Source organism: Vombatus ursinus, unplaced genomic scaffold, assembly GCF_900497805.2.
Source record: "Vombatus ursinus unplaced genomic scaffold, bare-nosed wombat genome assembly UNPS02014832.1, whole genome shotgun sequence".
NCBI lineage: Eukaryota > Metazoa > Chordata > Mammalia > Diprotodontia > Vombatidae > Vombatus > Vombatus ursinus.
In genome coordinates this window covers 66233747-66243600 of record NW_020954610.1, presented here as the reverse complement: position 1 = coordinate 66243600, position 9854 = coordinate 66233747, and positions in this window count along the sequence as shown.

Below are 9854 nucleotides of genomic sequence, written 5' to 3'. Positions count from 1 at the left end.
GTACTGGCTACCCAGCCTATCAAAGAGACATATCTTAACTATGCTGTTGGCAGACCAGAGCTAGTTATGTAATGTCTATGTATGTTCCAAAGTCACTTTAAGGTATTACATTACACATCATCACAATTCTATGGGAAATAGTCTGTAGCTTCTTCCACGTGGGAAACTGCATCAGTCCAACATGCTGATGCACTCTGTTCAAGTTCATAAGGAATGAGCCCACTGGCCAATCCCTATTATTTTTATATAGATAAATGTTACATTTCCTGTTAGAATATAAGGTGCTTGAGGTCAGAGATTATTCACTTTTGGTTTTATATCCTTAGTGACATGTAATAGTGGCTTAATAAATGTCAATTAATTGATCTATACTTAAAACTCCAGAAGTGCTATCTAATAATAAGTGGAAAGGTAAAAATAATGCCAGTATCTCAAATGGTTTTGGAAGGGAGATAGAAGCCATTTAGAATGGAATTTCAAAAAGCCATTTTTTTTATTTGGTGGCACAAATTCTACTCAAAAAAGAACAACCATACCAAAATAAAGCAATTCAAAAAAAAGTTGGTACCTGCTGTAACCATCATGAACAGATGACTTCTTCAATATTTAACAGAGAGCAAAAATCATTTTAGGACCTGCATACAACACTATATCCAGCAGCTATTCCCCTGGTAAGGATTAAAGAATAAAAGATAGAGCTATACAGTAATACTCTTAAGGACAGGTGTCAAATACCACCTGGACAGAAGTAGCTTGAGAAAAATAATTGAAGACCTACAGAACAATTGTGGAAGAGTACATCAATATCTACACAGTATGAGTTGTTTTTTGGGTTTGTGACTAACCCTTACATGCATCAAGGTAAACATGAGTCTATAGCAATTTCTTTACTGAATTTACAAAGAAAAGAAAAAAAAATCCTTGCTTTCAAGGAATTCACTGTCTAATGAGTAGCTTATAGTATAACAAATGTCCTCTTTTCTCCTCAACACTATCTAGAAATGGTCTCATGGTGTCCCACATTGTCTGATGCAGCAACCCCCAACCTTAAACTGAACCTTGAAGGAAATATAGGATATTGATTCATGGAAAAGAAAAAGAAGTCATCCCAGACAGGTGAATTGCATGAGCAAAAGCATATAGGTAAGTGTAGTTTATATAGAGGGTTGAATGAAACCTTTGGAAAGGGTCTGAATTTTATGATGGAAATCTTTCATTCTTCTTTTATTAAATTTTGTTGTGCTATTTTTCATAGATATTTAGGCTATTTCTTGTTAATATTAGCTTCTCTTGGCAAAAACATAATTCATGGAATGATATAATTTTTGACATTCTTCAGATAAGAAGCCAAAGGGTAGTTTGAGTTTCCTAAAATGATTTAATTATTTGTGAAAGGATTCTCCTGGTATGGACTCTGTAGGCATATAAATGTCTCCTTTCAATCACCTCATTGTGAATCCTCTAAATGTAGTTTAATTTGTAATCTGACTTAGTTGACCTATAGAGTCTGTCTAACTAGTTTTGTTTTCATAAAGGATATATGAGTTATGATTTTATTTAAGTTTGTTCATCTTTTATGACATTGAAAGAAACCTGAGATTATGAATCTGAAATTTTTAATAGCTTAAAAGAATGTATGAGATTGCAATATGTAAAAGAATTTATTTCTCTGTCTCTCTGATGTAATTTGCTTCATAAAAGCTTGTGAGAAACTCCAATTCAGGTTCAGGTTGATTATTCTACCTCTTGAAACTATACTTAAGCATAATAAAGCCTAGGTTTTTACCTCTATGGTTTCTGCATTGTGATAGATTTATTTTGGCGGAAGTAACCTACCACATGAAATCAAAGAGGAGACATTTCTCTCCTAACAGTTTCTATAAGCTAATTCACACTAAGGTGTTAATCACTTTTGAGGGCTTAATGTGTCACACTTACTGAATGAGAGGCAGCGTAGTGAAGTAGACAGAATACTAGGGAACTGGAAGAGTGGGATTCAGATTGGGGAGAAGTGTGCTATGATACTGGGCCATTTGATGAAGGCTTGAAAGTCATCCTAGATAGCAGTCAAAAGGGAATCCATATAGGTTCTTGAATAAGGGGAATGGCATGATAAAATGATTAGTTTCTGAAACAGGATATAAGATGGAGTTAGCAAGAGGTCAATCAACTCAGTGAAAGAATAGCCAAACTGGATTTTTGTTCTTATCTGGATGAAAGTATTCCATCTCATTACTACCTGTTCACCTCTCCTGATTTGGAGGGGGGTGCTAGGAACTCCAAACCTCCATTTAAGGAAGGAACTTGATTCAGATATCTCATTTCCACTTAGCTTTACTACTTTGGGACTTTTCCACCCCCTAGGAAGCTCATTATTTAGATAAGCTCATTATCCTGTAAGATCTCAACAGCCTTGGTACTCTACCTCATCACTCCCTTCTGCTTCTCTGATTGGAAGGTAGAGCCATGAATTCCAAAACTCCATTTAAGGAGAGAGCTCCTCTCAGACAACTCATTTCTTTTTTTAAGTTTTTTTTTTTTTGTGGTTAGACTTACTTCATTTTTAAAATTTTAATTAATTTATTTTGATTTATCAACAATCACTTCCATAAGCTTTTGAGTTATAAATTTTTCTCCCCCTCCCTCTCCACCTCCCTCCCCAAGACAGTGCATAATCTGATATAGGCTGTACATATACATTCCTATTAAACATATTTTCACATTAGTGATGTTATAAGTAAGAATTAGAACCAATAGGAGGAACCACCAGAAACAGGAAACAAAATACAACAGAAGAAAAAAAAAATAGCAACTAATATGCTTCGATCTGCATTCAAACTCCATAGTTCTTTCTTTGGATGTGGATAGCATTTTCTATCATGAGGCCTTTGGAGAAAGACAACTCACTTCTCACTGGGCTGCACTACCTCTCTGATGTCCTCACCATGCCCTCACATGAGGCACCTTCCCATTCCCCTGTTAAATTATAAGCTCCTCAGAGGGCAGAGACTAGATCTTTCTTTTGTCCTCTCTGTATCCCCAGTATTTAGCACAGTACTTAGCACATAGTAAGCACTTAATAAATGTTGATTGATTGATTAAAGTTTCAGTAATTTTCTTTCTTCAGGTGTCCTCTGCTTAAGTTCCTCTTCACAATGCCTACTAGAACTCTACTACAGGCAAATGAACCTAAACAAATGTAGTTACTCCTGTTGAACTGGTCACTTAAAAATCATCAGATGAGACGCAAAGGCATAGTAACTATGTGCACAGTTATGAAAGCAAAGCCAGGAAAGTATGATATTAAAAGGAATAAAAAGTCTATAATTATGTTTTCCTTTTGCCTATAAACTTTTAGAATGCTAGATGGAATTATATATAAAAGATGAGCCTGCTCATCTTTTCTTATAGCACCATTGCATTCATATACCACAACTTCTTCAGCCATTCCTCAGCTGATGGGCGTCCCCTCAATTTCCATACATATATACATATGTGTGTGTGTGTGTGCATTTACATACATATAAATATATGCATACACATATTTAATTCGAGGGAAAAAAAGCAAAGGGCTTATATATTTCAAACGGCCAACCTAGGGGAGACCCCATGCCCTCATGTTATTTCTTGACTCAGGAATCCCTTGCTAGGCCTATCACCCTCAGATAGTGTTGACTGTGATCTGATTTTTCTCTTTCTGACTCTAAGGGAAATCTATTTTCAAGATATTTCAGATAAAACAATTCATGCTGGGGGTATTAGTGACATTGCTGCCTCAGTGTGTTACCATTACTGATTTTGAGACAAGTACTTGAGCAGAGGGAACACAAGTCTCAATTGTACAGCTTGCTTGCTTGCTGGGTGAAGTATAGTTCTATAAAATGTGGATATGTAGGCTGTTATGAGGAACAAATGACATAAAATATATGAAAGTATAAACCTGAGCTATTATTATGAACAAGATTTTCTCATGTTATCCTGTGGATACTTGCATTTTTATTGGGAATCCTGGATTAACACAAAGGAATAAGCCTCTAAAAATAGACAGTACCTAGCATGAGCAAATTTTTATTTTTTTCATTTATTTTTTTCCTTTCTTATAGTATTTTATTTTTCCCAATTACACATAAAGACAATTTTTAACATTCATTTTTAAACATTTTTGAGTTCCAAATTTTCTCCTCTCTCACATTCTTCCTTCTTAAAATGATAAGCAATTTGATATAGGTTATATATGTGCAATCATGTAAAACATATTTCCACATTAGTCATGTTGTAAAAGAAGAAACAGACCAAAAGAAAAAAAACATGAAAAAATAGAGTGAAAAATATATGCTTTGATCTATATTCAGATTCCATCAGTTCTGTTCTCTAGAAGTAGATAGCATTTTTCATTGTGAGTTCTTTAGAATTGTCTTGGATCATTATATTGCTGAGAATACCTAAATTATTCATAGTTGATCATCGTACAGTGTTGTTGTTACTGTGGACATGTTCTTCTGGTAGTGCTTATTTCACTTTGTATCAATTCATGTAAGCATTTCCAGGTTTTTCTGAAATCAGCCTGCTCATCTTTTCTTATAGCACCATTAAATTCACATACCACAACTTGTTCAGCCATTCCCCATTTGATGGGCATCCCCTCTATTTCCAATTCTTTGCTACCACAAAAAGCTGCTGTAAATATTTTTGTACAAACAGGTCCTTTTCCCTGTTGTTTTTTTTTTTCCTTTGGGATACAGACTTAGTAGTGGTATTGCTGGACCAAAGAGTATGCACAGTTTGATTGCCCTTTGGACCTAGTTCCAGATTGTTCTCCAGAATGATTGGACCAATTCACTACTCCACCAACAATTCATTAGTGTACCTATTTTTTCCTCATCTTTTCCAATGTTTATCATTTTCCTTTTCTGTCATATTAGCCAATCTGATAGGTATCAGAGTTGTTTTAATTTACATTTCTCTAATCAATAGTGATGTAGAGAATTTTTTCATATGCCTATAGATAGCTTTGATTTCTTCATCTGAAAACTACCTGTTCATATCCTTTTACTATTTATAAATTGGGGAATGACTTGTATTCTTATAAATTTGACTCAGTTCTCTTTATATTTGAGAAATGAGGCCTTTATCAGAGACATTTGCTGCAAAAATTGTTTCCCAACTTTCTGCTTTTCTTCTAATCTTGGTTGCATTGGTTTTGTCTGTGCAAAAACTTTTAAATTTAATACAATAAAAATTATCCATTTTATGTTTTGTAATACCCTCTATCTCTTGTTTGGTCCTAAACCCCTCCTGACAGGTAAACTACACCTTGATGAGCAAATTTTATTGAAAAAAATTAAATTAAAAACAACAATACTTAGCATCACATAGCATCAGTGACACATTGGTAGTGTAGAAATTTGGAGGTAGAGTAGTGAGGAGGGAGGCTTCTAGATGCTCAAACTCTATTCCATAGATAACTGTCTAAAATTCTGCTTCTCAGATTCTGTTCTGGCTATAGATAAGACTAGCCCTTTTATTAAGCCATTAAATATTATGATAATCTCTCAAGTTCTGGGTTTTTTTTAACTTTTTACTAATGAATAATTATGGTTCTTGAAACATTTCTTCTTTTTTTAAAAATTTTAAATTAATTAATTTATTTTTAGTTTTCAACATTCACTTCTATAAGCTTTTGAGTTTTAAATTTTCTTCGCCTCCCCCAAGACAGAATGCAATCTGATATAGGCTCTACATATACATTCTTATTAAACATATTTTCACATTCGTCATGTTGTAAAGAAGAGTTAGAATGAATGGGAGGAAACATGAGAAAGAAGAAACAAAACAAAACAAACAAAAAGAGAGAGCAAATAGTGTGCTTCGATCTTCATCCAGACTCCATAGTTCTTTCTCTGGATGTGGATAGCATTTTCCACCATGAATCTTTTAGAGTTGTCTTAGATCCTTGTATTCCTGAGAAGAGCTAAGTCTATCAAAATCAGTCATCACACGATGTGGCTATTACTGTGCACAATGTTCTCCTGGTTCTGCTCACTTCATCCAGCATCAATTCAGGTAAGTCCTTCCAGGTTTTTCTGAAATCAGCCTGCTCATCCTTTCTTATAGCACAATAGTATTCCATTATATTCATATATCACATCTTGTTCAGCCATTCCCCAATTGATGGGCATCCCCTCAATTTCCAATTCTTTTTTTTTTCAGGCAGTTAGGGTTAAGTGACTTGCCCAGGGTCAATTTCCAATTCTTGACCACCACAGAAAGAGCTGTTAGAAATATTTTTGTACTTGTGGGTCCTTTTTTCATTTATATGATCTCTTTGTGATACAGCCCTAGAAGTGGTATTGCTGGGTTAAAGGGTATGCACATTTTTATAGCCCTTTGGGCACAGCTCCAAATTGCTCTCCAGAGTGGTTGGATCAATGAAACATTTCTTAAAGTAAATCTAAAGAATGCATGAAATCCTCCACTCTTGTGATTGATTGAAAATGTCATGTTGATATAGCATTCTTTTACTGTCAATAGCACTGAGATCTTTCAAAGGACAAATTAGGAAATTAATTTGAACTTAGAGGTTTTGGTTTCTAATTTTGTAAACTTGCCTAATATTTTGACAAGAATCTGTTTCTCAAGGTTGCTGATAGGAAATGTGATGTTTGGCATAGATAGTATTTACATAGTTTTGTTGACCATGGAGACAGCTGTGAGGTAGAGTGAGGGGAGTAGAGAGATGGTAGGGTTAAGTTGGGTGACCCAACCTCCCCATGGTGGGTTTAGGTCTGGTTGCTAATGCCACTGCCATTATTGCCAAGATCATAGATAATACAGGAGTCTTGACTGTCTTCAAACAAGGGTAAATTGGAGAGTGAGGCAGAAGATATAGTTAGAAAACACCATAATGTCCATAAAGTCAAAGGACTGGGTCATCTGTGCCTGGTCATTTAGTGACCTAGAAAAAAAAGTGCAGTAGTGTTGTCTCAGGGCTAACCATTCATTCTCTTGATTTCACTGGAGATTCTGTCATCTTCTGAGATATTTCTGATTCCTGGCTATCTGTATTTGAGCACAGGCCTACTTTTTGCATTTTCTTTATATTCCTAGCACTTATCACAAGTTCTGGCAGCTATAACAACTGCTTAATAGTAAATGCTTCTAGATTGACTAATGGCTTATTTGGATGGTTCTGGGATGCCAGCAGGGTTAACATTTAAGCATAGAATCCTGTTGGGAAGCATGTTGGACTTAGAGTCAGGAGAGACCTGAATTCAAATCCAGGTTCTGATGCCTACATGTGTGACCATAAATAAGTCACTTAATCTCTCTGGTCCTCATTTTCCTCATCTATATGTAACTTAGGTGCAGGCTGTATATGAACATGATATCTATCCTGTGTGACACTGGAGGTATTATAGTATCTGAGGCCATGTTTACTATCTGATATCTTGCCTCTCATCAGCCTACAGAAGACAAAGTATCACGTGGCAATGAATCAACCAGTTAGGAAGCATAGTATATCATTTGCTCATTGGCGATGGTATTCTGCTGGGGCCAGGCTCATGGTTCCATAAAGATCCCTTTAGTATATGGGCAAAAGATTTTTTCTATGTATATATGCAGGCAGCTGAATCCTCCCAAGCCATCCAAACCCAGTTCTTGTTGACCACGTTCTGAATTCCTGCTAGGGCATGGAAAAACCACTCTGAAATAGACTATATAACCTATGACTGCCCTCATCTTCACTCTGCATCAGGGAAATTTTCTGCCCTTTGTTGACCAACCATGACATTCATAAAAATCAGAGAAACATCATTCTGTAGCCACTTAGTTTATTGTACAAGGGAACAAAAATGAAAAAGAAAGATATGAAGTGATTACTTTCTCTAGGTTGTCTCCCCAAAATCTCCTTCCCCAACCTCCTGATGTTCTCTCTGAGGGTATTGGATATTGGAGGAATAGTTTCAAAGCTCCCACTTTCCTTGTAATTAGAAGGAAAAGATCTGGGTGGGACAAGAATCATATGTTTGGGACCTTCAGGGCCAACTCTGCAGGCAAAGGTGAAAGATTGCCAAGGGATTAGATTGGTCTACTGGTCTGATCTCACCTGATTTCTCAATCACTGAAGGTTTTGAAAGCTGCCTTTAAAAAAAAAACACACAACACTTACTCTAGATACACCTCTTCCAGTGCTGGTCCTATGATCCTGACTCCTGACCCAATTTCAGCTTCCTTACCATGGCCCCTAGGATGGTCCCCAAGAGCAGCAGCAGCAACAGCAGCAGTAAGCCATGGCTATTGCCTACATCATTGTGCAGATGTCTTCAATATTTGGACAAAATAGCAGTGGCTCTTCCCTCCATGCACCATGTGCACTATTGACACCCCAAAAAACTCTCAAGTACAAAAGGAAAAAGGGTAAGGAATCAGATCTTTTCATTTGTGCACAAAAACTCATTACCACCTCCCACTCCTTCATCCCTTCAAGAGGCTTTTTGCTAACTATGGATGCGCAAAGAGGGCAGATTCTCTGTAATGGGAGTGGTGGAGGAATGATCCTGGCCCCTGCATCTCTACGTAGTCTTTTCAAATCAAAAGAAGGCTCTGTATACACTCCAGCATTTATAGTAGCACTGTTTGGGTTATCAAAGACTTGGAAACAAAGTAGATGCCCATCAGTAGAGAAATGCCTAAATACATTGTACTTCATGAATGCAATGGAATATTACTGTGTTGGTAGAAATAATGAACATGATGAATACAGAGAAGCACGCCCCCCATTATGTGAACTGATAAAAAGTGAAGTAAGTAGAATCAGGAAAGTAATAGATACAATGACTACAACAATGTAAAGGGAAAGAACAACTATAAAATTGAAAATTAATGTTGCAAAATTATGGAGAAGATACTTGGTTCCAAAGAAGAGATATGGGAAAACACTTCCCTCCCTTTTCCCACTCCTTTGCAGAGGTGGAAGGTCAATGGGTATGGAACATTGCCCATAATGTCAGATTTTAAAATGTGTTCATTTGTTTTGCTGATTTTTTTTTCTCTTTCTTTTTGCATTGGTCACAGGAAATTCCTCAAAGGGAGTCCATATAGCAATGAAATGGCATATCTAGTCTCCCTTCCTACCTCCAATTATTATTGTTGTGGGGGTCATTATTTAGTAAAGGAAAGGACTTTAGTCTAACCCTGGTGTGACTCCCTTATTTTACCAATCAGGAAACTCATAGGCTAAGTAGAAATTTAGAATTTTATGTCTACTTACCCAGTGTTTCTACTCAAGGTTGTGAATAAGATGATATTTGTCTTTATCTTCCTCTTTTCCTCCTTTCTCTCTAGTTGGTTCTCTCCCTACTTTGGGCACCACTGACAACCTCACCTTTACCAGTCCATCCAGTGAAAACTCTCATTCTGTCCCTTTATATGAGTCTACTCGTAGTCAGCCTATAAACAATAGAATTTCATTGCTGGAAAGGATCTTAGAGATCTAACCCCCTCATTTAACAGATGAGCAAACTGAAACCTGGGGAAGCTAGATAACTGGCCCATGGTATTTATATCCCTAGTGCCCAGCACAGTGTCTGCTACATAGTAAATGTTTGAGAAATACTTTTTGATTGGTTGACGTGTCAACCCAATAATCTAGTGATTGAGTGATCTATGTCAAGTCAACAAGCATTTATTAAGTACTTACCATTTGTCAGGTACCATGCTAAGTGCTGCTCTAGTACCTATTCTCCCTTCCCTGCTGCACCCTGATTTAAAAAAAAGATGCTTTTTAAAAAAATATGTGTAGGGAGAAAGGGATAAAGTGCTTTTATAACAACCAGACAGTAGGTATCCAGTGT